Below are 25,937 nucleotides of genomic sequence, written 5' to 3' on the forward strand. Positions count from 1 at the left end.
TATAGTAAAAATGATGGCTATAGAAAATTTATTTTCACAGTCTTTTTATACTTTCAGAGCATTTTGTTACAGCATGGATTATCTGTCTGGAGTAAATATTCTTAGTCTGAAACTAAACGTGAACTTTTTTGGGAACTAGAGTGATTAATTCAAAATTAGCCTTTAAAAAGAATTGCAATTTCAAGGGACACACACATACAGAGTAAAAAAAGAAACTACAACCCAACAACAACGACAGACCCCCTAAGGGCAGACATTTTTCCAAAGTACACCTGCAGGTGCAGTTGCAGTTTTTTAGAGTAGTCTGTGGCTGATTGAGAGAACAGCAACTACAGTGTGAAACAATTTGTATTGTGCACAGAGATCTGTGAGAGACAAGAAAGAGGGGAAAGGCAACTTTCTTGTTTTGCAATGTGGTTATTCCATGGCTTTCCTGAGATGCAATCCCAACCTCTAATGAAGACAGCTGAGACATCTGTAACACAGCACAGCCCTCACCATTGGATGATTGTAATTATGGTTTTGAGAGATGGTGACAACTGATCCCCACAGCCAGACAGAAGTGCTCAAGCCTTGCTGTGAGACAGCTGTGTTGTAGCTGTGTGCTCTGTGCTAAGACGTAGACCTTCACGATTTTCCAGGCTGCATATACAATGCTGTCTTAGAGAGATGAGTCCCAAGCTTGAGTTTTCGCCTAGTCCACACTTGACACTTGAGTGCCAAACTATATTAAATCTGATAACTGTAAAAGATCTGTGTACTGTAGAAGACCTCTTGCTAGCCATAAAGACACCAACTTAGTTTCTCATTCATTTCAAGTGGAGGAAAACCAAAACCCTACTTGCACCGCTTTTGTTGAAAGTTGCGTATATTTTAATATCATGCATAAATTGAATTTACCGGCCTAGGACTGATCCTATTAAGCCTATATTTCCTGCTATATTTCACAAAATGTTGGTTATAACTTTCTAATCCAGCTATTCATGTACTTATATCTAATTTAGTAGTATCCTCTAATGAAATGAAAACATAAATGCAAAAGTACAGGTGGAAAAAAAAAAGACCTAAACTCTTCCCAGCTCCCTATATTAAATCAAAATATCTAAACCTCTAATTCTTTTCTATTTTTGCAGTGAGTTCAGGCATATGCAATGTATGCGAATCTCTGAATCAGTTTTCTTTGTTTCATAAACCCCTTCCTCTAATACATTTTTGCCCATACCTTCCATAACAGAGATCAGTTACTTCCCTCTGTTCCTACATGCACATACAGGTTACATGTGCTTGGTTCTCAAACTTCTTGTTATAGTGCTGTAAAGAGTGTATATTCAAAAAAAATCAAAGTGATATGAGAGAGCATGCAGCTGATCTTCATGGAAAAGAACTGGGAAATAAATATAACAAGTCCTTCAGAAGTCCTGTAAATAAAGTGGAATTTTGTTTATAATTCCCAGGACAGTGATGTCTTGCTGTGATTGCATTGCGTTTGCTAATATTAGTACCCAGGTAGTACAGCTTTCTGTGGTATGAGCAAACCATAGCAGCATGCAGCAAATGGCATCATTTGGCAGTACTAGGTTAATGGTTGGACTTGATGATCTTAAAGATCTTAAATTCTGATATGGTAAATAAAAGTGAGACTATTTGATGGCCTTCTTAAGCCTGTCCTTTAATGATTATCGCAAATTGATGGATAATCTTTTAAGGAACCCAGTTGAGAGAATCAAAGGTGTTTGACTTTGGAAATGTCTGTACTCTCAGCATGTTTCTGAATATTAATTCAAAATTATCTGTTCAAAAGTCAATATTCCAGCACAAAGAAAGTTTCAAGAGCACATGCCCTAACTTTACCCCATCTTCAACATGAATCTGCAATGAATGGCCACGGATGTACCTGCTCGGTAACATATAATTTCCATAGTGTGTGGCAGTCTCATGATAAGGAAGACAAGCCAACCAACCTAGAAAGCCCTTCGAGGTATGCAGCAAGGCATTATGGTCTTGTAGGTACCCAACTCAATCATTTTGTCAATATTGCAGATGTCATACTGCAAAGTCAGGGAGTACAGATATTTGCTTGCATTTATACAAAGCTGCAAATCTCATGACAACCTCACCATTCCCTGGCATAAAGTAGTGCTTAAAGAAAACATTACTTAGCAATATTTAATTTAATTTACTTCTTTTCTTCTTCTTCTTTTTTTTTTTTTTTTAACTTGAGAACAAGACAGTCTGTGAATCAAATTACTTTTAATCTAACAATTGATCATTTCAGCAAATAGCCAAATTTGATTTTAGCAATTTGGAAAAAAAGTCAAATAAAATGCAAATGAATAATTGATGATGAAATAAGGATGACAAGCTACTTGGCAGACAAATGTGATGAAACTGCAGAGAAGCAGGGTCTGCAAATCTGCCTTATATAATATATATTATGTTATATGCATTGAACTTCTGTAGTCTATTTAAATATTAACCCTTCATATGTCTGCTAGTTCCCCAAGGGCCTGATCATACTGTAGACTCATATGTTTTGCCGGCTTGTTAAGCAACTTCTATTTAACATCTTAGACATTGGCTCAGATTGTTTCGCTTCTCATTTCTGACTCCTGCTTACCTTGGAGTAGAGGAAGAGAGCATGAGGAGGAAGGAATACAGTGGGTAGTTCGATGTGCTGTGATGAATGTTATACAACAGGATGAATTATGATGGAATCCTAAAACAGAGATGGTAACCAAAATAAAACCAGTAAGAAAACTTAAGCTCCCATTTCCTTGAAAAAATGACGTTGTTTAGAAGGAAAACTACCAAAGGATTAAGGAATATTTCTTTAACAGTTTAAGGGGCAAATGCAGTGTTTTCCACTGTATCAATCACTGCTTAGATACAGGGAGACTGCCACTTTTATACGCTCATATCCTATAAAAGGGGCGCTTAGTCTGCCCTCCTAATAGGCAATCCCATGGCCACTAAAACCAGTAGAGATTTCCCACTGAACCAAAGTTGTATTGAAACTTCATAACTGTATTTTTACTGCATCCTCAATATAAAATGTTAGGTGGCCTGAAAATGTGTGTGGTTTGTATACATTTTCAAAATAAACATTTGCAACATATATTTTCCAACAAAGAAAATACCCAGAGTGAGAGGGCAGTGGGGCTACCAGAAATAGAATCAACTCAGTATAAACTCCTCCTCAGAGCTCAAGGGATTAAATGTACAGGAATATAAACTTTCCTGTACACGGATATTGAACAACTTTCTTCCTGAAAATAGATCTGGTCCTGGAAAGTGCTGAATGACTTTCTCTCTTCAAAGAATTTTGTGCCCAAATCTGTGGACCGGACGATTTATTCAAAACCAGCAATAGTACAGCATTACTGGAAAGCTCTTAGTCCTAAAAACTTTAGAATTGGCAAAGGCATGCCAGAAGTTATTTAAAATTTGTCATTTTGTCAGAACTCTTCCTTTAATTACTGTTTCTATTATCGTTTGACTTTCTTAAAGGAATAGTTTCCTATGGCCATGTATACTTCTACAACACTCAGACTTTTGAAATGTTCCCATTTGATTCCTTGGGAAGATTGCTTCACAGCCCGTATTTTAAATAAGCTTGAATTTAAAAAGTCATCCTGTCAGCTGACAGCTCAAAACATTCTTCAGTACTCCTACCTCAGATATTGCCAGTGACAAAAAAGGTGTTCTAGAGTTGTGGGGGAGCACCCTTGTAAACCCACCGATCTCATAAGCCAGGTGTCATCAGAGAGCTCACACATACAGGCAGACTCATTAAGCAAAACCAGGTTTTGCAGCTACTGCACATAGTTTGTAATAGAAACATAATAACCTGACAAAGGATTTTACTTCTTTCTTGATCTAACATGTGTCTTATTAAATATCTGTAGCTTTTATAAATAACTCACGGTCATCCAGTCTCCCCTAACACACGCATGCAACTTCCCCATTAGCATTGTACATGAGAGACACTGTTGAACTGTGCAGTATATATTCTATTTATAAAACTTGAAGATCAAAAGTTAGCCTTAATGAGGCAAACAAGCTATGCTTGCATTTCTATTCTTATTAAAGATAGCACTTGTATAAATTGTTTTCTTCAATCATTTTGGAGAAGCTGTTTTAAGTAAGTACTATGATAATAATGTAGCCCTAGGTGATTGGGACATCTGAATATTTTAAAATGTTGATTAAATTAGGAAAGGGGAGAAGGTATTTTTAACAGTATGAGCTCATATTCATTACAGTAAAGATTATTAAGACATTGGGAACTCACTAAGGTAAAAATCATTATCTTTGTACAGCAAATTTAATTTGTAATAAACAAGCTCTTGATCATTAATTGTCTCCACTGTACTTCATTCTCTGCATTGTTCAAATTGGATACCTTCTGCAATAAAGCCCAATGGGAAAAAAAATAGGGTTTTTTTCTCTATACAATTCATCTTGTATTCGGTAGATAACTGGATAGTTACATCAGGGGGAAAAAAAGCAGAAATACTGAGCAAACAATGTCTTAGTACAATCTTTTCTTCTAAGAAGTAGCAGAAGACACAGATGACATTGATGAGGGGAGGGTATTATTGTTGTTCTCACTGTTTTGATGTCATTACCATGTTATTTCCATTGTTCTGACATAATCACTTGTTTGTTCTAATTGCGCCAATCTCAGCAGGATGATATTTGTGTCATTCATCAGCATGAATAAATAACTTATGTTTTACTGTGTAATTCATACATGTCAAACATACATACAGTTAAAGCTTTTACACACTATAGCATTCAATGTATACATTATCCTATTGCAGAAAATCTTTTTTTATTTTAAAATGTGTTTATCAGACAGATACACCTAGATGTAGATAATTAGGTACACATGAAAATTGTGAGCATTGCCAGTCATGGGATGAACCTTTTGTTATGCGTGGACTAGGTTATTCTACTTTTATCGAGGTTTTAACACACTATTTTCAGACTGAAGCATTACTTCTACTCATTTTCTATGGATCCTCAAGAGCAGCAGATCAGTGGGAAGTGGCGGGGGGGGGGGCTGGGGTGGGCATACGTGTAAAATATTGGGGTTTTTTGTACAAGCTCTTTTTCATGCAAGACCTTTCTTGCTATTGTTATTCGAGCTATGTATTTTGGGATGCTGTGCTGTCTGTTGAGCACCATGTCTGTTGGTCTGCTTAGATATATGCATGAGCAAATGGTGCCCTGAATTAAAAGGTTTGCATTGCGCTCCAGAATTGCCGGCATAAGGTATAAAACAAAAAACCTAAAATAGGAGCATTTTTCACATAAGCTTCTCTGTAATTTTTCTACTTCTGCCTGCCAGACGCATTAAGTAGTGGAAATAAAGTATAATGCACTATATCACAGCTGTGTATCTTTCTGAGCATTCATGTGTGCGTATACATGCATTTTTTTATTCTCCCTGTCTACATACTCTCTGCATAGTTCATATACCCGAGTGACTGTCTCTTTCTCTCTGTACATATGTATCTATCACAACATAGGTATTCACATGGTTTAGTTCAGTCATAAAATTTTATATTTCAATGATATTATTTCACTGATGGCACCTCAACCAAATATTTTCCTGTAAAAGATGTGAAAACAGAAAAGGCAGTGCAAGCTACAGTGTGTTTCAAGTACAGAAATCTCCAGCAATGAGGCAGGAAATGCAGTTTGGGTTTACAGTAGTCTTTTTAGTAGATGTATACTAGCAATTAATTTGATCTGTAGTCTAAGAGGCATTTTATAATTAATTTCTCAGCATTTACCACATACAAGCCATCACTTTAGAGTGCTATGTCATTAACAAAATCCCATTTTTTCATAGAGAATAGGCATACTGATCTACATTTTCCCATGCCGCCTAGCCAGAATGGACTCGAGGGATATTATCTTATTCAGAAAGAACCTTTCAAGGTTGAATAAAAGAAATGGTGCAGGGTCCCTGGGAGAGGGAAGTGATCATCATTTTCACCTTCAACTCTTCTTTGATGTGGCAGAGTCAATTTTTAATCAGCAGCCATCAGACTGGGCTTCATTTCGCCTTACAAAGTCCTATTACTCTGCCACTTTCTGGAAGGAGGTGATAAGGACAATGCTCTTCTTTTTCTCTTCATAGAGCCCCGCATATGATGAGTCCCTTTGGAGAGGTTTGATAAAAAAAAAAAAAAAAATGAGTGAGTATGTAGGGATAAAGGTCACCTCTCTGCCAGAATTAACTCTTCAAGACAACAAACTTTTGATTCCAGTGTATTTGTTTTTAGCAATTCTTCTGTATTCTTCTGTATGTGGTTTTTGTGGTCAGCAGTAACAAGACAAGGGTTAATCCCCGTAAAGCTTTTGATCTAAATGTTACTTCAGAATATTGGCCTGCCACAGAGAAAAAAAAAATAAAATGAAAAAACCCTAAACAAATAAATACCTCCCACCCCCCCGCACAAAACGCATACCACAGACACTCAATTGCTCCAGTACTAAGTGGACATTTTGAAATGAAAAAAAAAAAAGAAATTACATAAAATTAAAATACACCTATTTTATCAAAACATCTCAAAGTTATCCTTTATTGCAAGAATACACCACGGATCCTTACAGATAAATGATGGAAGAGATATTCCCTACAAGCATTGAAATTGAAAAAAAAATCCCCCCTCTGGAGGTGTTTTTTATGTTAAATAAACCTAAATTATTTTTTAAACTATGCATTCATGCAGAAAAAAACCTCTATAATCTCTTAGTATCATTTATTGTAGTCAGCAGTCTTAATTGCCTCCCTGAAATGGATCAGAGTTCTGGGAATTACACACTAAAATGATGTTACCACTCTCCAGTCTTCACATTCCTTGATATAATCTCATTAAAAATATCAAGCCTCTAGGTGAGGGAATACATATGGATGCTAAATGCATTTTAAGCAGGAGCACCTAAACTGATGACCTAGTTATTACAGAACAAAGCAGCTGAAGATGAATTTTAATGCTGAAGTAAAGCAGTTTTCTTTTTTGGTTATTACTATAATTATTAACATGGTTTTGGGCTGAATTTTCTTATTACCTCTGGAAAAAATATTATAATTCTGAACCAATAAAAACAGTGAGATGACATTTTTGGAGTAACATAAACTCTTATTTTCCAGCAGACCACACAAGTTTAAAAAAAAAAAAAAAATCCGGTAGAACCCAACAGTTTCATTAGCTATAATTACCATAAAGAGATGGGAAAAGATGTATGCCAAGTTGCAATTTTTGTTTCAAAAATGCTAACTGTGTTAAAGAAAAAAAAAATCTCTAGAGAAAATAGATGTATCTCCCAGCCAAATAAACGGCAAGGGAGGGGGAAGATATGCTGAATTCCACATATGAAATAATTAGATTTTAGGGAATTGGATTTTCTTTTATAGATTGCAGAGAATACTACTGCAAGACCTAAGAGTATATAGCCTGAAATATCTTATGTGCTCTGTGATCTGATGTGTTGCAATAAAAAATCATTTTGTCTCTGGTGCAGATTAACAGAGACAGTATGGACTGGCCTTCAAAACAAGTATTTAACAAAATCTGAAATATTTCAATATTTTCATTATCAGTGTTATCAGACTGGCTGAGTGCAAGCGATTCCCATGGATTACACCCAAGGTGCAGGGCAATATAAATTAATTTGTTGGAAAGAATGACTGTTATGTGACACTAGGCTTTTGAAGCAAATGGTCATGAACACTTTCCCAGTGACTGCAAAAGATTTTTTAAAAAAGCAGTAACCTAACTGGAAGTGAGGTAGTAGTGGTTTTTTGCACATGATAAACTCAGACTTATAACCCAAGTGCTGAAATTTGTTTTTCAGAAAAAACATGAAAATAATACATAATTTTTATTTATTCATTTATTTATTTTTCTTTAATAGCATCATTGGTTCGTAGTGAGAAATGGCCTGCTTGGGGGATTGGTGACACAAGATAGTGCGTTTCATGTCATGGCTGCCAGTTCAGATCTGTCATGTGTACATGAGAATAATTACCCTCAGATGGCTGTTGAGTGACTTGTGTTATAAGTAGCAGTATCACAAGGGGTGATAGTGGGCACTGTAATGGAAGTCTCGGCAGGGAAGGCTAAGGATTACACGAAAGAACACTGAATATCCTTTTTCCTTTCAGGAACTATTCCTCCAAGTTAGGCTGTTAATTTGCAGAAACTTCCAGTCCTACAGCTTGGAGAAGATTTTGGTTTTCTTTTTTCTTTCTTTTAGTTATAGTACCATAACTAAATAGGGAAAGAAGCCTTCCTTCACCTGAGAACTTTTAATAGTTTTTCACTTCATCTAAAAAAAGAAGGGTCAAACTTGACCTGTACATTTTGGTTTAATGGATCAGCCCTCGTTACTCTGCCTAGCCCTATTAAGTTGTATTTTGCTGCACTTTCACATAGCCAGTTCTCTTACTGTACTTGGACAGAGCAAATGGAAGGCAAGGAAGGACCTCAGACAGAACCACCTGAGAAGGATTAGCTATGGAAATCATATGAATTGAGATGATAACTTCTCCCTAGCACTTGGCTGCATGGGGATTTTTTACAACTTTATGGTTTATTTTTAGCCCTATTTTTTTACACTTTAGTTCACAATTCCAAGGACTACAAATATGGAGTATTGATTAAAAGTCTTGATAAAGATAAAGGTCACCAGACCTGCTAAAAGGCAGGCTTTTGATATAGCGTTCCTCATATATAATCTCATGATTTCGAGTTTCTATAATGCATCTTGTTTCCTCTCAGAAGTATAGCTCAGTGGGATCTGATGATCAGGGCAAGATTCATATATTCAGTGGGTGACACGGTGGGGTTCAAATCAAACAAAAGCTAATTTAGGCAGCTACTTAAGCTCTGTAACCTCTAGAATTGCAATACTTCCAATCATTAAGATAGCTTCTGCTCATGAGTTGCAGAGCACTGTATGGTGCAGACTGTCTGTAATACATTACTTTCTCTGAAGCACTGAAGAGACTTGTTGCCTACTGCTGTGTCTTCAGAGAGGGGATCTACCCATGTCAGATCTGCAGATCCAACCAGCTAAAGGGCTCCTTATGTTCTTGAAAGACATTGGCCGGATGTAGGAGACAGAAGTGAATGTGAGGGTCATTCCCAGCCACTCTTCAGATTCCAGTTTTCTCACTGCATGTAAATTATTTTAATGATGTCCTACACAACCACAGTCTAAGGATGTCTAAATATAATTTAATTTTTAGTCCAAGTCTGTAGGCACAATACAATCTGCTGCTGCTGTGTCATTGGAACAGGTACTGCTCTGCCCTTCCATCAGGGCTGCCTCCCTTAGCATCCCTCCTGCTTCCCTCCACAAAACTACCTACTCATACATTTCCTCCACCAACTTCAGTCAAAATTCGCAGAATCACACAATGGTAGGGGTTGGAAGGCACCTCTGGAGATCATCTAGTCCAACCCCCCTGCTAAAGCAGGATCACCTAGAGCAGATTGCACGGGATTGCATACAGGCGAGTTTTGAATTACCTCCAGAGAAGGAGATTCTACAACCTCTCTGGGCAGCCTGTTCCAGTCCTTGGTCACCCTCACGGTGAAGATGTTTTTCCTCATATTGAGACAGAACTTCCTGTGTTCCAGTTTGTGCCTGTTGCCCCTTGTCCTGTCACTGGGCACCGCTGAAAAGAGTCTGACCCCATCCTCTTGACATCCACCCTTTAGATATTTATAAGCATTAATGAGATCCCCTCTCAGTCTTCTCTTCTCCAGGCTGAACAGACCCAGCTCTTTCAGCCTTTCCTCATAAAAGAGATGCTCCAGTCTCCTCATCATCTTTGTTACCCTCCAGTAGACTCTCTCCACTAGTTCGCTTTCTTGAACTGAGGAGCCCAGAACTGGACACAGTACTCCAGATGTGGCCTCCCCAGGGCAGAGTAGAGGGGCAGGATAACCTCCCTTGACCTGCTGGCCATGTTCTTCTTAATGCACCCTAGTATACCATTGGCATTCTTGGCCATGAGGGCACATTGCTGGCTCATGGAGAATTTGTAGTCCACCAGGACTCCTATGTCCTTTTCTGCAGAGCTGCTTCCCAGCAGCTCAACCCCTAATCTGTACTAAGGTTATTCCTCCCTAGGTGCAGGACCGTACACTTGCCTTTGCTGAATTTCATTTGGTTCCTCTCTGCCCAACTCTCCAGCCTGTCCAGACCTCACTGAATGGCAGCGCAGCCTTCTGGTGTATCAGCCACTCCTCCCAGCTTTGTATCATCAGCAAACTTTCTGAGGGTACACTCTGTTCCTTCATCCAGGTCATTGATAAACATGTTGAATAAAAATTCAGCTGGTTAAATCATCTAAATTATTTAGTTAATCTAATCTAGAACATTTTGATTTAAATGGATTAGTAAACTATTATAACAACAGTGGAGCTGGCAGAACAATGAGTGGTAAGCTATAGTGGAGTCAGAAATAGTAAGGTTATAACCTTTCTCAGCTGGCACAGATGCAGCAATAAGTGTACATTTATCCACAACTGGAGAGACTTGAAGATCTAACAGGAGAAAAGCAAGAAGAACAGCTGAGGTACCCATTAATCTGAAGAGGGAGATAAACTTCTAAACTGTGTATAGGGGTGTCATTTAATGGTCATTTAAAGTGGTAACCTCTGAGCATTAACAAAAGGATGAGTGCTGCTTACAGAAGTGTGCGATGAAATGTCCATCATACAACTTTGAAACTGATAACCTTTAGAAAAAAAAAATTATATGACATACAAGGTTTATATTAAAAGAATATTGATCAGGTTGAAAAGTAAAGTACTTAAAAATTAGGAAATGTAGAAGTTAGGTAACGTGCATATATATGATAACATGCAAACCTGAATGACAGGATCACATACTTAACCAATCTCAGTGGCCTCATTTTATCTGTTGTCCAAGATGATGGCAATGAACCTCCTCATCATTTGTATTCTCACTGCTTGTTTGACCATAGACTTTACTGAATGTACACTGCCCACATTATATTCTGAGGAGACAAAGGCCAAGTTCCATAGCTATTTTTCTGTGGCCACTCATTAATGTTGTATATGTGTAATTCAAAATGTTAGCTATTGCTTTTCCTGTGATCAGAAGTGATAAGCTGTTAGGGAATTTCAGTATAGGATAGCTTCATTTATTTTGGTTGATGACATATGTCAAAATCTCTGAAAATTTGAGCAAAAGAGATTAAAGTCCAAAATACACACTAATTTCAGAAGGCCAGGTTGAGACGTCAGAACCTACTCTTTATACATATGGTAGACAGTCCCACCAGTTAGTCAGTCAGTCATATACTAAGGGTTTTCATCCCCCAAATTAAAAACACATAACTTTGGATTAACCTTTGAAAAATTGGTTTAATTAACTTGACTAACATTGCATAGCAACTCTGTGAGAGAGGTAGGGACAACACCAAACTCATCAAGGCAGCATACAGTTACTATCGCCAAGAGGTAAACACTTCTTTTTTTTCTTACTGGAGTTACTGAGGTTTATTTAAGAACCAAAGAGATTAGAACTGTTACACCATTTGATAGTCTTACACACTCGCTTGCACATTGTGCCTCCAATACATTCCTAAGGTCTTGACTGCCCACCCCCACAGGGAGGTAGCTGCTGGTTGTGTCAATTCCTGCTCTGAAGCTGCTCACCATACCAACTTTGGATGCCACCAGTCAAGGTCTTTGGGCATCCTTTGGCATTTATCTCCATGCATCTCTCATGTCCAGGATCTTACTCAACTTTCAGAAACTTTTCCTCCTGTCAGGGCCCTCAACTTCTTCTTTCCAGGCCCCCTTCTTTCTGTAATCACTTCTTCCTTTTGGGAACCCATCTTTTTGATCCTGAGGCCATGGGTTTTCTGGGCTAAATAGTCTACATGCAGAAGTGCAATGCATGATCAGCCTCATAATGGATGATTCTGTCTCATGTCTCCTTATTAATTGGAGGATTCAGGATGTACTGCTTTTGCTTAGCAAGGTGAGCTGTTTTCAAAGTTTACAATCACACCTTACCAGTGGCAGCTAGTGAGTGACAAGTTTCTGCAAAAGTGTAAAAGTCCAGTTTGGGGTATTCTTTTTCTCCCCCCTGCCCCCATACATCCAACTGTCTGCCACCTGTTAGCATTCAGTTTTAACTATTTTTCAAATATGACACAGTGCATACTAATTTTTCAGAGGTTTGTAAATTTCTGAAATTTGGGAAGATTTTTCTAAAGACAGTAATACTTAAATCTGTGCCTTCCTACCAAATGCAATGTCTTTCTGCTAAAGCAAGAAAAATGTCAAAATAGAAACGTCCCTGTAATTTTGTGACATGGGTGAAATAATGTATTCTTCAGAAACATCAGGACTGTTAGACTGATATCCAAGCAGTTCAGGATTGTCAGGGTTGTTGTACAGATGGAAAACAGAAGTATCAAGTAGCCCTAGTAGCAGATGTTTATGATGGGTCAGTATTCCTCAGAGAGAAAACATGAGAAAAAAAAATGTCCTTTTCAGTGGATATAAAACAAATTTGAAAGATAAGGGAGGACTTCCTAAATAATAGCAATAACAGAGTTCATCACAATATATGTCATGATTATAACTTTCAGAGTTCCCTTATTTCTCTGTGAATCCAAATATTTTTCCAAAGTTTGTTATAATTTCTTGCACTGCAAAATGTTAGTTAGAACTATTTTCTAATCTAGGATCACAAGAATTTCCAGAATGTGTTTTACAAATAAATATCTTGGCATTGAAAGTAATCCATTAAGCAGCCAAAGACCTTAGATAGCCAATGTCACGCAAAATGTTTTGGGGAAAGCAGCTGAGTTCTGTAGTTTTAAAATAGTGGATATTTCTCTCTTATCCTGACAGAGTCACCTCCAGGTTCACAACTGGCCAAGCCCAACGACAGAAAGGATTCAATTGCAGAGGGGAACACTCAGAGGCAGACGGAACACTCATAGGCAGACCATTGATTTTTATCTGATTGTTAATTCTAACTTTTGCAGACACAAAAGGAATGTAAATTTGGTGCTTGTTTTTTTTTCTTCTCCCCCCTCCCCCCCCTGAAAGGAAAAAGGAAAAGAAATTATGAATATGTTGTTTATCACCAGTGGAGATTAAATGGATTTCATATTTTGACATTTTGCCTTTTAGTACTTTTGCTGGTAACACTCCTAACTGGGTTTGAGATGTGCTGGATCTTAATGACAGCAGTTTCACGGTACAGGGCTATTTGCACTTTGCTATTCTGAATACATTGGCCTAACCTCAGACAGTGAAAATACCTTCCAATATTGCAACAGAATGTGTCTTGCTAAAACTGTTATTTCTAATCTTATGTAGTTTTTCTCATACATTTCATTTGTTTTCTCCACTGTTTTTCACGTCTTCTCAAAGTTTCCTCAGAAAAGAAAATAATTTGACATATTAAAGGTTTCTTTCTTCACATTACTTTGTTAATTAAAACTTGGTGAGTGTCTGTTTATGTGCAGGTCACCTTATTGGAATCTTTTCTAACAGTCTTCTCTGAACTGCCAAATATAAATTGATTTCAGTGCATTCATTAGGTACTAATTTAATTAGAATGATGTTACACCTCTCATTTTCACACTTTAAAGTTATTAATATACAAAATGATCTTAAAATTGAAAACTCATTATGAAACATTTGCAAATACTGAAACATTTCCTCAGTGACATCAATGCCTTATATTGTGGATCGATTGACTGATTGATTGATTGATGAACATCGGTTATTTTATAATGTCAGAAATTGTACTTCTCAAAGATTAGTCTTGAAGATACACTAAGAATTCAGTCTGAATCACACAAAAACATTGTCAGTACTTTAACCACTGCATAATTGTTAGAACTCTGTTAAGCTATTAGTATTTGCTACTGTATATGTTTTGCACTTACCCACTCACCTTCCCCCCAGGAAGAAGTATGGGGTTTAGGTCAAGAGTTAGGTAGCTTTCTATACAGTAAAAAAAAAAAAAAAAAAAGTACCTGATTTTCCTCCAACTCCTGATTATGCATGAACAACACTAAAAGAAACTGAACCATACCTTTCTAAGGATTTAGAAGACTGTTCTTAAGTGCCTGGAAAGGAGGCAGAGCCAGCCAGTAATGAATATTCAGACAGGATGCTACCCTCAGTAGGTTAGAAAGCTAGTAATTGGGCTGCCTTTTTGTCATGTATGAACTGTGAAATATGTCAGTCCTTATTTACATAAGGAGCTAATAATTATTTGAAAAGTGCTCTATAGAGTGAAAAATAATGGTTTTAGTTTATTGTTATGTTAAATATTTTAGGTTAAGATATCTCATTAGAATGCAAATGTATGTAATTGTTTCTTCCTGTACAATAACTTTTGCCAAGGCAACTGATAGAGCCAAGTAAGGCTCTGTAATTCGGCTGTGATGAAGACAGCCAGTTAGTCAACTTCTGCCTCTAGAAAACAGTCAGAGTAAGTACAGATGTCAGGTAGAGAGTTCCTTAGGCTGTCTGGTGACCTCCACGATACTGAGTAAAAGTCAACATCTGCTACAAGTACCACTTGTAAGGATGATGGACATTGATTAAACCCTATTGGGAATCTGGAAACTAAAAGGGCTAGTGTAGGAACAGACAACCTTTGCCTCAGAAAACATTTTAAAAATTCCTAACTGTGTTTAACCAGCTAAGTAGATGCATTGGTCATTAGTGTAAAAAATGTGTATCTTTATGGTGGACTTTGCACTAATTGTAACCATTTAAAATGAAAGATTACCCTATCATCTGCTAAAGCGTTAAGAACAAGCAGATGCATGGTGTAGTTTGGAAAGGAAGTGTACAGAAAATGCAATGGTGTGAGTAAATGCATTGCCATATAACCTCCAAATCACTCTGTCCTCCCAAAATAGTTCTATAAATGCATATCTATGTTGCTTGAGTGGTGACTGACAAAACCTCAAGGCAGGATGTAATCAAGAATATTGCAGAGCTCTGTATAAAACAGAATGGCTTAATCATTTATGAGTCCTGGCAATGTTGGAGCAGTTCTATAGTTATAAAAGCTAAAGCTTCACTTAGATTTAAATAAGATCTGTAGTTAAATTACACTGTGAAAGATGGACAGTGAAACAAAAAGGTCAGTACTGAGGACTGTGTGTGGGGTTTCTTTTTTCTTTTTTTAATCCAGCTAATATAGTGTTCCTTGTGCTATGGTAAGAATGTTTGATCAGTGAGAGCGTGTTTTAATGCCTTGAGGTGTAAAAGATGTTTTTTTAGACAGACACAAGAGAACGAGGATGATAATTTGGACAAGATGTTTCTAAAGGACCAACTACCAGCAAAGTAATCAGCTGCTGGGCAGAGAAAACACTAGGGGAGGAATGACACAAAGTAAAGTGACAATATCAGCAGAAGACAGCAGAGCTGGAGGACATTCTGTATTACATTGTGCCATCCCGCTAGTGACGTGTAGACAAAGATATAATCATGCTACAATTTCATACAAAGCAAAATAATCATACAGCATTTACTTGAATGCTTAAGCCAATTATGGCTGATTACAGTAACTTATTAATATATCTGTACTATTAAACGCTTAATTGACACTTGATTATCAATCCAAGGCCAAAACTCAGACTGTAACAAATAAACCTAAAGTAAATAAATGTTAATAGAAAGTTTATTAAAATCAGCCTCTATCAGTTTATGAATTACTTACTTCATACTATGAACACAGAACACTAAAATATTTACAGAAATATAGAAAATATATGAAAAATAATTAACTGAATATTCAATTTAATATTCATAAACAACTGCATATTTCAATAACAAAACTTGATTAGGAAAAAAAACAAACAAAAGGAGTTTAGTCTTTGCTTTAAAACCGTATTAATTCAAACATCTCCATCAACAATTGTGCTATATATGCATGATGTCTAATTTTTAATGAAAATGACATGATCTGCATGCATGGTCAACATAAAAGACAATTTAGTCCTTTATGCTTATAAGAACACAGAATCACTGGCTGTGGGTGACAGCTAATTTCCTCTAGTCTCTTTATGCCCTGCAGCTATTAATGCATGCTGATCTTCAAGTATTATTGGAAAAATTAAGAACAAATATAAGAAGAACAAAAAAAAAAGCCATCAATTTTAGGCTAATTTCAACAAAATAATTTGAAATGCACTACTACAGTTAAAGAATATATAATATAATGCTGGACTAACAATTTTGTATGAAAAACAGGCTGATATCACACACACAAAAAGCCATTATAAAGTACAGATGTTCTCTTAGATTAGGAAAAAAGTTCTCTCTTAGTATATTTAAACAAACCATATGGGATTCATTTTAGTCATTTCAAAGCTTTTTTAGATATTTCTTGAACAAATACTTAAGGCGTATGATATGGGATGTAAAAAAACTCTCTAACATACTTTTATTCTTTGGTATTAAAAAGGTACAAGGCAATAATTTAGGAACTTAATACCAAATGGATTAACTAGAAACCAAAGACTAGTAAAATAAGGAAAAGCCAAAGGAAAACAAAACTTTCTTCTTGGTTTTACAGCCTTTGCCAAATCATTCCCTATTTTTCACTGAAGTTAAATGAGTGTGCTATATTTCACATCTAAGCTTATTCGCTTTAACTTTACAATAATTTGTGCTTTCCTCTAGCTGTGCAGAAAGTTCTCCAACACATTTTATCCAGTCTGCTTGTTTATCCTTGGTTGTTCCACATTCCTTCTTATTAGATGTTCCGTTTTCCCCTTTGAGGGATCTTTTTGTCTATTGTACAAATGCAGGATATGTGTGACAAAGTTGTGATTAGAAGACAAAGTCTTAAGCAAGTTAATATTCTTTTGCCCTTGTTTTTCTTTTTTATTGAGCTCAAAGATACGTATTTTGATTACAACTAAATACCTGCAGTTCAGACTGTTGATGCTTGATTTTGAATTTGAAATTGTGGGTTTGCCTGTGCAAGTTATTAATTGTCTAGAGGTGTGTACTGAAAATAAACATGAATTAGTCACAGTTGATACCACATATTCCTGTGGAACCACACGAGAAAGAATGCAACTCACTTTGAAAGAGCTGCAGGGTTCGAGCGTTTTGTATGCCTTAACCCAGCCTTTGCTTTTCTAGGAGCAATTTTGAAAGAGTGTTGCAAATTCTAGTATATACGAATTCAAATTGTGGAAGTGTGAATAGCTCCTCAGTCAAACACAACCAAATTAAGGTGAAGCAATTAGCTTTCAGTGACTCTGGCGATCAGCTTCTGAAGCATCTTATTACTTATATTTGCACATGCAAATGATGGTCCAAGCAACAAGGCAGGCAGAGTTATCTGAAAGGAGAAAAATGTGCCTGACCAAAAGGCTTTCACTGCTTACATTCAGGTCCACTGTGAGGCAATTTTAGTTCTGATGCATTAAAAAAATACATATTATTTATCCCATATACTTAAAGCTTTTTGCAATAACTTGCAGATGACTGTATACTATTTCTTACTCTTGCTTCTCAAAAATAGCTATTTCAGAACTGATTTCATAGGAATCTTATCCATGTTTTCGTATAAAGACATATTTATACAACTCCCAAATGCTTCACATTTCCTTATTTAGTTACCAAAAGGAACTGATTGTTCACTATTGCTGCTTCCAATCTTTTCTGTGAATCTGCAGTATGCTGCTTCACAATTACAGCATGAAGTAATTTTGCTTCTGAGATACATATGTTTAATCACGAGTGCCAGACAACAATATACAGTAAGCTCTGTAGCCAGTTCGAAAATGCTCTAAAGTGCAATACATAGATTTGGGGAGAAATACCATAGTGATCTTTTCCACATCAAGGACAAAATGAATAGAGAATTTGACTGAAGAAACCCCAGAAGCATGGGGTTGTTTGGATTCTAAGATTGGTAATAGGACATAGAGTTTATGCTTCCAAATTAATTGTACCCAGAAGTTTTTTTCTGTCAAGTGGTTTTCTGAGATATAATTAGCACTGTTCTTGGTGTATTTTCTAATGAAGACCTGACCTCCTCCCGGAGTCCATAATGATGCAACAGTTATTATCTGTCATTCTGAGCAAGAAGATCTCATGATTAAATGACTCTGCAAACTCAAGGTGGCTTTCTAGAAGATGGTTGGTCATTTACCAGTGGGACGGAAGGAGCTGCAGAAACCTTCATTTCTGCTTCATCTACTACATCAATTTTGTAAGGAAGCAGAAGCTTGTGGTGACTTCCTTTCCTGACAGTGAATGAATTTTAAAAAACCCAAACATATAAACCAGTAAAGTAGGCACTCTCACGGATATTTAAGTTGTAAAAAAATGCTGAAAACTCTATTTAGTATACTTAGGAATATATCAACATTAGCGGAATGGCAGTCTAAACCATGTATGTGTTTAGTAAGTATTTGCATTCTATTCAGCCTGAATACTGACATATGTGAATAATTCCCATTAACTTCACTGAGGATGATTTCTGTTTGTCTGAAGGAGTGTGGCTTCCACAAAGTAAATAATAACATGGTGAAGTGCTTAAGTGTCAAGAACGGGAATGCATGGAGATTCATATAAAATTATCTGGGACATTCAGTATTCCACGGAAGATGCTTTGAGCTCTTACAACTGAAATATTGCATGTGGAAGGATTTAATTTCTAAAAACCATTTTCTCTTTGAAAGACTTCCCTGGCATGTCTTTTATCAGCTCAATTTAAGGTGAAACCTTGCTTGTTTGCTCATATTATAGATGAGCCTAATATATATAATCTTTAAAAGGTAACGGTATAGATTTCTGTGGGTTGGATACTTTTTATTAGCAGTCACTCAAATTACTGGATTTAACATTGTCATTAGTGCTAATTATGATCCATTTTGCTACATGAGGAAACTGGAATAGAACACGATGAATCACGCCTTTGAAATGACATGACATAGTCTGTTGGCAAAAAATATAGCATATAGTTTAAATTAGTTTAATTTTTATTCCTTGTGCTAATCCTCAACATTTCAATCAATTTAATAGCAATAATTTTGGCTCAGCCCACCTATTTCCAAAAATAAATACGTATATTAAAGCTATGTAATCCCATTTCCAGAAGCATTTATAGAATGTGCATGTAACCGTGCTGGTCAGAAAGGGGCAGTTTCCTCTCTCATTTCACTTAGCACATTTTATTTGCAAATTAAACAGTGAAATTATATCCTTCTTTTACCACCTTTTTACATTTTGTATCTGGTTCTGTTGTCTTGATTGCCAAGGTAATTTGAAGAAAAAAAAAAAAAGAAAAAAGTTGTCATAGCACCATGGCCCCATACCAAAAACATATTGCTGTGCATTCAATTGCAATATTTCTCCTGAGGCCAAAACATTATTTTCACAAAGAATAATGCTATGCAAAATAACAGGAAACATACTGTGAATAATGTCTTACATATGAAACCCTTGGTACTGTTAGTAAAACATTGGTTATGTGCATACAAAATTAAATGGCCATGAAGAAGAGACAACATAATAGTTTGTGGATTTATTATGTATTAGTTAATAGCCTTTTTATTTTATTTTAAACACTAATATTTCTACTTTTAAAATATTTCTAAAATTATTGCATATACCCCTACTGTTACACGTGGCAAAAAGAAGTTGAAAGTACCTTTAAAAACCCTGCAAACCAACAGCACTTAAGTAGAGTAAATGTAAGGGATAGACTAGCAAATACCAACCTGACAGTGATGCTGGACTTCACCCTGAGTAATTCCAAGACCTCGATAGGCCAAAATGATTAGCCTTTTTATTATTCTATTATCATGGATTATTAGTTTGGTCTACTTCAAAAATGCAAGAAATGATCCTTCATCCTGAAATTGCTACTTCTGCTATATGTGACACATCTTGCTGCTGCTGCACATTTTCTGAAAGGCCGGTGTCAAAATACAAGGATTCCTGCTCTCTGAACCCCTTCTCAGCAGCCCAAATTCTGGCTGACAGATCATCATCACATATTAGGTTTTTGGACACTCTAACTCTTCCTTAACACTAGGTCTCTGAATGGAAATCCGGCAATCGCTTCTGAGAACATGAATAAACCTTAGTGCTGCCAAGGCTCATCACTGCTGCAGTACATTTTGGACAGAAATAACATGTCTTTGTGGCATCCACAAGTTCCTTTTCCAAAGACTGACCTGGCTGGTTGGATAAAACCTAACAACAACCTCTGTTTCAGACTTTCAGGAGAATTTTTGAAGGTGTTCTGGTAATTGAATACTCTAAGAGGCATGCGTTTATAGACTCAGACACTCATAGAATGGCTTGGGCTGGAAGGGAAATTTAAAGATCATCTAATCCAATCCCCCTGCTGTGGGCAGGGACATCTTTCACTAGATCAGATTGCTCAAAGCGTCATCCAACCTGACTTTGATGGGGCCTCCACAACTTCTCTGGGCAACTTGTTCCAGTGTCTCACCACCCTCATTGTAAAAAATTTCTTCCTTATGTCCAATATAAACCTACCCTCTTTCAGTGTAAAACCATTGCCCCTTGTCCTATCACTACAGGCCCTGGTATAAAGTCTCTCTCTGTCTTTCTTATAAGCCCCCTTTTATAAATTGGAAGGCCACAACAAGGTGTCCCCAGAGCCTTCTCTTCTCCAGACTGAACAACCCCAACTCTCAGCCTTTCTTCATAGTAGATGAAGATGGTTCTAGCCATCTGATCATTTTTGTCGCCCTCCTCTGGACCCGCTCTGACAGGTCCATGTGTTTCTTTTGCTGGGGGCCTCAAAATTGAATGCAGTACTCCAGGTGGGATCTCATGAGAGACAGAAGAATCACCTCCCTCAATCTGCTGGCCACACTTCTTTTGATGCAATTGGATTTCTGGGCTGCAAGTGCACATTGCCAGCTTATGTCCAATTTTTCATTCACCATTATCATCAAGTCCTTCTCTGCAGGGCTACTCTCAATAAATTCAACCCCTAACCTGTATTGATATTGGGGATTTCCCTGACCCAGGTGCAGGACCTTGCACTTGGCCTTGTTGAACTTCATGAGGTTAACATGGGCTCACTCCTCAAGTGTGTCAAGGTCCCTCTGGATGATATCCCTTCCCTCAAGCATATCAACTACACCACTCAGCTTGATGTCATCTGCAAACACACTGAGGATGCACTCGGTCCCACTATCTACATCATTGATGAAGATTTTAAATAGTATTAGTTGCAGTACAGACCCTTAAGGGACACCACTCATTACTGGTTTCCACTTAGATACTGAGCCATCAACTGTAGCTCTTTGGATGTGGCCATCCAGTTAATTCCTTATCCATCTAACAGTCCATCCATCAAACCCATATCTCTCCAATTTAGCACTAAGAATGTTGCGGGAGACCGTATCAAAGGCCTTACAGAAGTCCAGGTAGATGACATCTGTAGCTCTTACCTTGTCCACTGATGGAGTCACTTCATCATAGAAGGCCACCAGATAAGTCAGGCACAATTTACCCTTGGTGAAGCCATGTTGGCTATGTTTAATCACCTTCCCATCACTCACATGTCTTGACATAGCTTCCAGGAGGTTCTGTTCCATGATCTTACCAGGCATAGAGGTAAGGCTGCCTGGTTGGTCAGCTATGGTCCTCCTTTTTACCCTTCTTAAAAATGGGTGTGATGTTTCCCTTTTCTCCAGTCACTGGGGACTTTGACTGTCATGACTTTTCCTATATGATGGAGAGTGGCTTGGCAACTATATTAGCCAATTCCCACAGAGTAATTTAGTTCCCCGCTTAGGCAACACTATCTGACCATTTTCACAAAGTCCTTTCACACTTTGTAGATGCCTACGTTCCTGATACATGAGCTGTGGATGCACGTGATTACCTTCCAGTAAGGATTTTAGTATGAATAGCTAAACTATATCTAGACAAAATATAATCAGAAAGCTATATTGTGTTGACTGTCAGATCAGATTGATACTTACTATTTTTCCTAGGTTCGTTTCTCACCAGTCACACTAAAATGATTGCACAAAGTCACAGGTTTGTTCTTCATTGCTAAAATCAAAACAGTTATTTACTTGATATAGCTTAACACTTACTTGCAAAAACAGTGTCATTGCTTCTGGAAATATCACTCTGAAAAAGCTCGGAGGCCTGCTCCCTTAAGCATACCCTTTGTACATTTTACACCTTCTACACATTTTTTAACTGTATTTGTCAATGCCTTGGGCACGATTCTTACTGGCTGTGGAAATGACTTCTGACAAACTTACATTAACACTTACCGTAATATCACCACCGTTAACGCTGTGATCGCAATTTAATACACGATCATTACTAAGAACAATTTTTAAGAAAAATCCTATCTTTTTCTATTGTTGGTTGTTTTTTTCTTCGCACAAACAAATAAGGTGACAATCACCTTTTTGCATTGAGGGTAACTTCTATATTTAAATGTATGTATAATGCCATCTACTTTTGCCAGTAAAACTTCTTAGGCATAGATTTTACATCCTTGCATTTCTCTGAAGCTCAAACCTTGAGAAATTAAATAACTGCATTAGAAAAAAAGTAGCTCTAAACAGATTCTGGAAGCATCCCTGCTTTTGCATTTTTTTATTCTAAACCACCTGCTGTTTCCTGGTACCTCAAATATACAATCTCACATATATGAGATTACTCATCATGGAAGAAGTCATTCTTAAAGTGGGATGACAAAGGACCAAATGCACAGTCACAAAAATATCACTCTCAAAAATACCCACAACAATCAAGATCACTCTCTGTACAGTCAGAGGCCAGTGGGAGTTTGTCTGAACAGAGTCAGAAGACAAAACAAGACGGTTACTCCTCAGCCTGGTGTTATAATTAGAGTCTTTTATCAGAAAGCATGAAGCCAGAAGTAAACCCGAAACAGATCTATTTCACTATGGTTTTGTGTGCTAAAAAGACTGATGTTATCAACAGGACCTTAGGAACATTTGCAGAAGAGAAGTTAATTTTAAAGACACAGCACAATTCTCAAATGGTCTTCAAACTAGCCTGGCTTTTGCATGTCTAGTAATGTGAAAGTTGACAATAAATACCCAACTCTATGCGAAGCTAAAATTATTTGGAACTGTGATTTAATTATTAAAGAGTAATCTCTTAAATCATCAGTTCTCTCCATTGTCCTTGATTTTAAAATGCCTTGCTTTACATATAACTGATGGTGGGGGTTGTATGTGCAAAATATATATGCTTATGTACACATATTTGTACACTAAGATGTTCTGATACTGAGACACAGTACAGGGGCTTTTGGGCTTGAGTGTGGATCGTTACCTTCACTGAAACAATGGTGCAGTGATGAGATCTGGAGGTCATCCCAGAAGGATATCATTACCCTCTCATGCTATATTTCTCTCATGGTATATATATGGCGCAATATGGACACTGATCATCAAGAACAGTAAGGGGCAGGGTGAGGTTTTAATATTTTCCCTCTGAAGGATTTTATCCCATACTTGCTATGATGTTATGAATGATTTTCTGTGTGAAACACAGGTTATATTAGTCCTTCAGCATTAAGGAGTTAAAGCTGCAGAAATTGACCATTTTACGTAATATTTAAGTGATGAAAAAACACAGCTGTGATACAGGACATTTTTAATTGATTATCTTGTCTTTTTGAGGAATCTGATCCCAGGTCAATGCTGCAGTTATAAGGAGATAAGGGATAAGGAAGGGTAGTCTCTGCCTCTTTGTTTCAATAAGTGCCCTAAATATTGGGCTACATCACCACTCTTCTGTCTTTCTCAATGAATATTTTATTATGTTATGCAAAGAGCAGTACTTTAATAAGAGGGTGTGAAAGAGTCTCAGCTGGGACTTTTGACCAGTCTGGCTTACAGACTTCCACCCAATTGCTTGCTCACTCCCTCAATCAGTGGGATGGGCAGGAGAAAGTAGGAAAAAAACCAGAAAGCTCATGGGTCAAGACAAAGACTTACCAAATACCATTGTGGGCAAACCAGGCTTGACCTGGGGAAAATTAATTTATTGCCAATTAAAATAGATTTGGGTATCGAGAAGCAAAAAGACAAACATGAAAAACATACTCATACTTTACACTGAGTGGCACAGGGGGAGTGGGAAATAGGGACTTGCGGTCAGTCCGTAACACTTCATCTCTGCCACTCCTTTGTTTTCACTTTTCCTGTGCTCCAGCACGGGATCTCCACCAGCTGCAGCTCTTCAGGAATTAACACCTGGCATGGGTGTCCTACATGGCCCGTAGTGCGGATATCTCCTCCACTAAGAAAAATCCTCTTCTCCTCCTCCTCTTCTGACCTTGGTGTTCCCTCTGCTGTTTCTCACTCTTTTTGTTTTCTCCTCTTCTGCTCGTGTGTCGTTTTTGCCCTTTCTTAACTATATTTTGTCAGAGGTGCCACCATCTTGGCTGATGGGCTCAGCTGTGCCCTGTGGTGGGTGGACTGGAGCCAGCTGGATGCCCAGCACAGGGCAGCCCCTGGGCTCTCGTCACAGAGGCCGCCCCTGAAACCCCCTTAATGCAAATACCCTGACACCTATACCCGACACAAATGTCAACTCAAATCCCCACAAACAGGAAAGGAATGTGTACACTAAGAAACCACTGAGTAAAATAGAGAAAAAGGAAGTGTTAAAAGGGGGAAAGATCAAGGCTGTGAAAGTTGATTAAAGAAAGATTTTCCTAAATCAACTAGAAAGAGGTTACACACCGTTAACTCACTTCTGTGGGTATGTTTCCCATCTGCAGGTACCTGTTTTTCCCTATGCACTGTGCACAGGCTAGATCCATGTAGATCACATGAACTTTATAATTTCTATGATCCTGACACTGAAAGCAGAATTATAAGGAGAACATGAAAGTACAAATTCCAAGCATACCTGACTGCAATCTGTTTGTCTGAAGAGTTTTTAATATTTCTTTGTGGCACTTCTCAGTTCTGGCAGGCTGAAAGACAATGCATCTGCATCCTGCCCCTCTACAGCCTTTCTGAATGAGCCTCTCTCAGTATTTGCTCTGTAGTAGAAGACATCACATCCTGAAAGCCATGTCGCAGGCTTCACCACTGATGCTTATGCAGCAGGCTGGAGGGAGGCTGATAGTTTTGCCTGCCTACCAGGTTTTATTTGTCTTTGCCCTCTCTGAAGGGATGACCTCTACCTCTGCTTTGTTCAAGGTGGGATCTTGTTCCTTGCCCTTAGAAGTGTGGTCCTCCAGTGGGGATGTGACTGCAGCAGCACAGCTCTCTGCTTCCACACAGGACTTTGGTGACCTTGACACCTCCTCTTTTTTCCATACTGTTAGTGTGTTTCCTTTCTTGAGATTTAGACTACAAAGTCAAAACAATGTGTTTTCCCTCTTCTGCTTTGACTTCATGTATTCTTTCAAACTTAACAAGACTTCTTGCAGGTCAGTATATTTTCAAGGCTCTTGTTATATGGATGATGTATTGTAAAAATATTCAGTGTGTGGATATCTCGCCTAACTTGCAACCAAAATCCTAGGTTTTTTTCCTCAGAGAGACTAAACATGGTATTAAAAATATAGATGACAGATATGACATTCATATATTTATTTCAATCTTGCTACCTCTTTTGCCATCTTTCTGAATAGTAAAAATTTCTCATGTATAGACATACACTTGTGCTTACAGTCCTACTTATATCTTTTATCTTGTCATTTATGATCGTTGATCATAATATAGCTTTCACCATAGATTTCACATAGTTTTCTCTGGAAAGTTGAAGTTAAATCATCAACTGTACTTAAAAGTGTATTGTCTTTTCACACTAGAGCAATTAGGGCCTAATTTGAAGAAATGGGGGTGTCTTTCTTCTGTGAGGGGA

This window comes from Grus americana, chromosome 2, assembly GCF_028858705.1.
Source record: "Grus americana isolate bGruAme1 chromosome 2, bGruAme1.mat, whole genome shotgun sequence".
NCBI lineage: Eukaryota > Metazoa > Chordata > Aves > Gruiformes > Gruidae > Grus > Grus americana.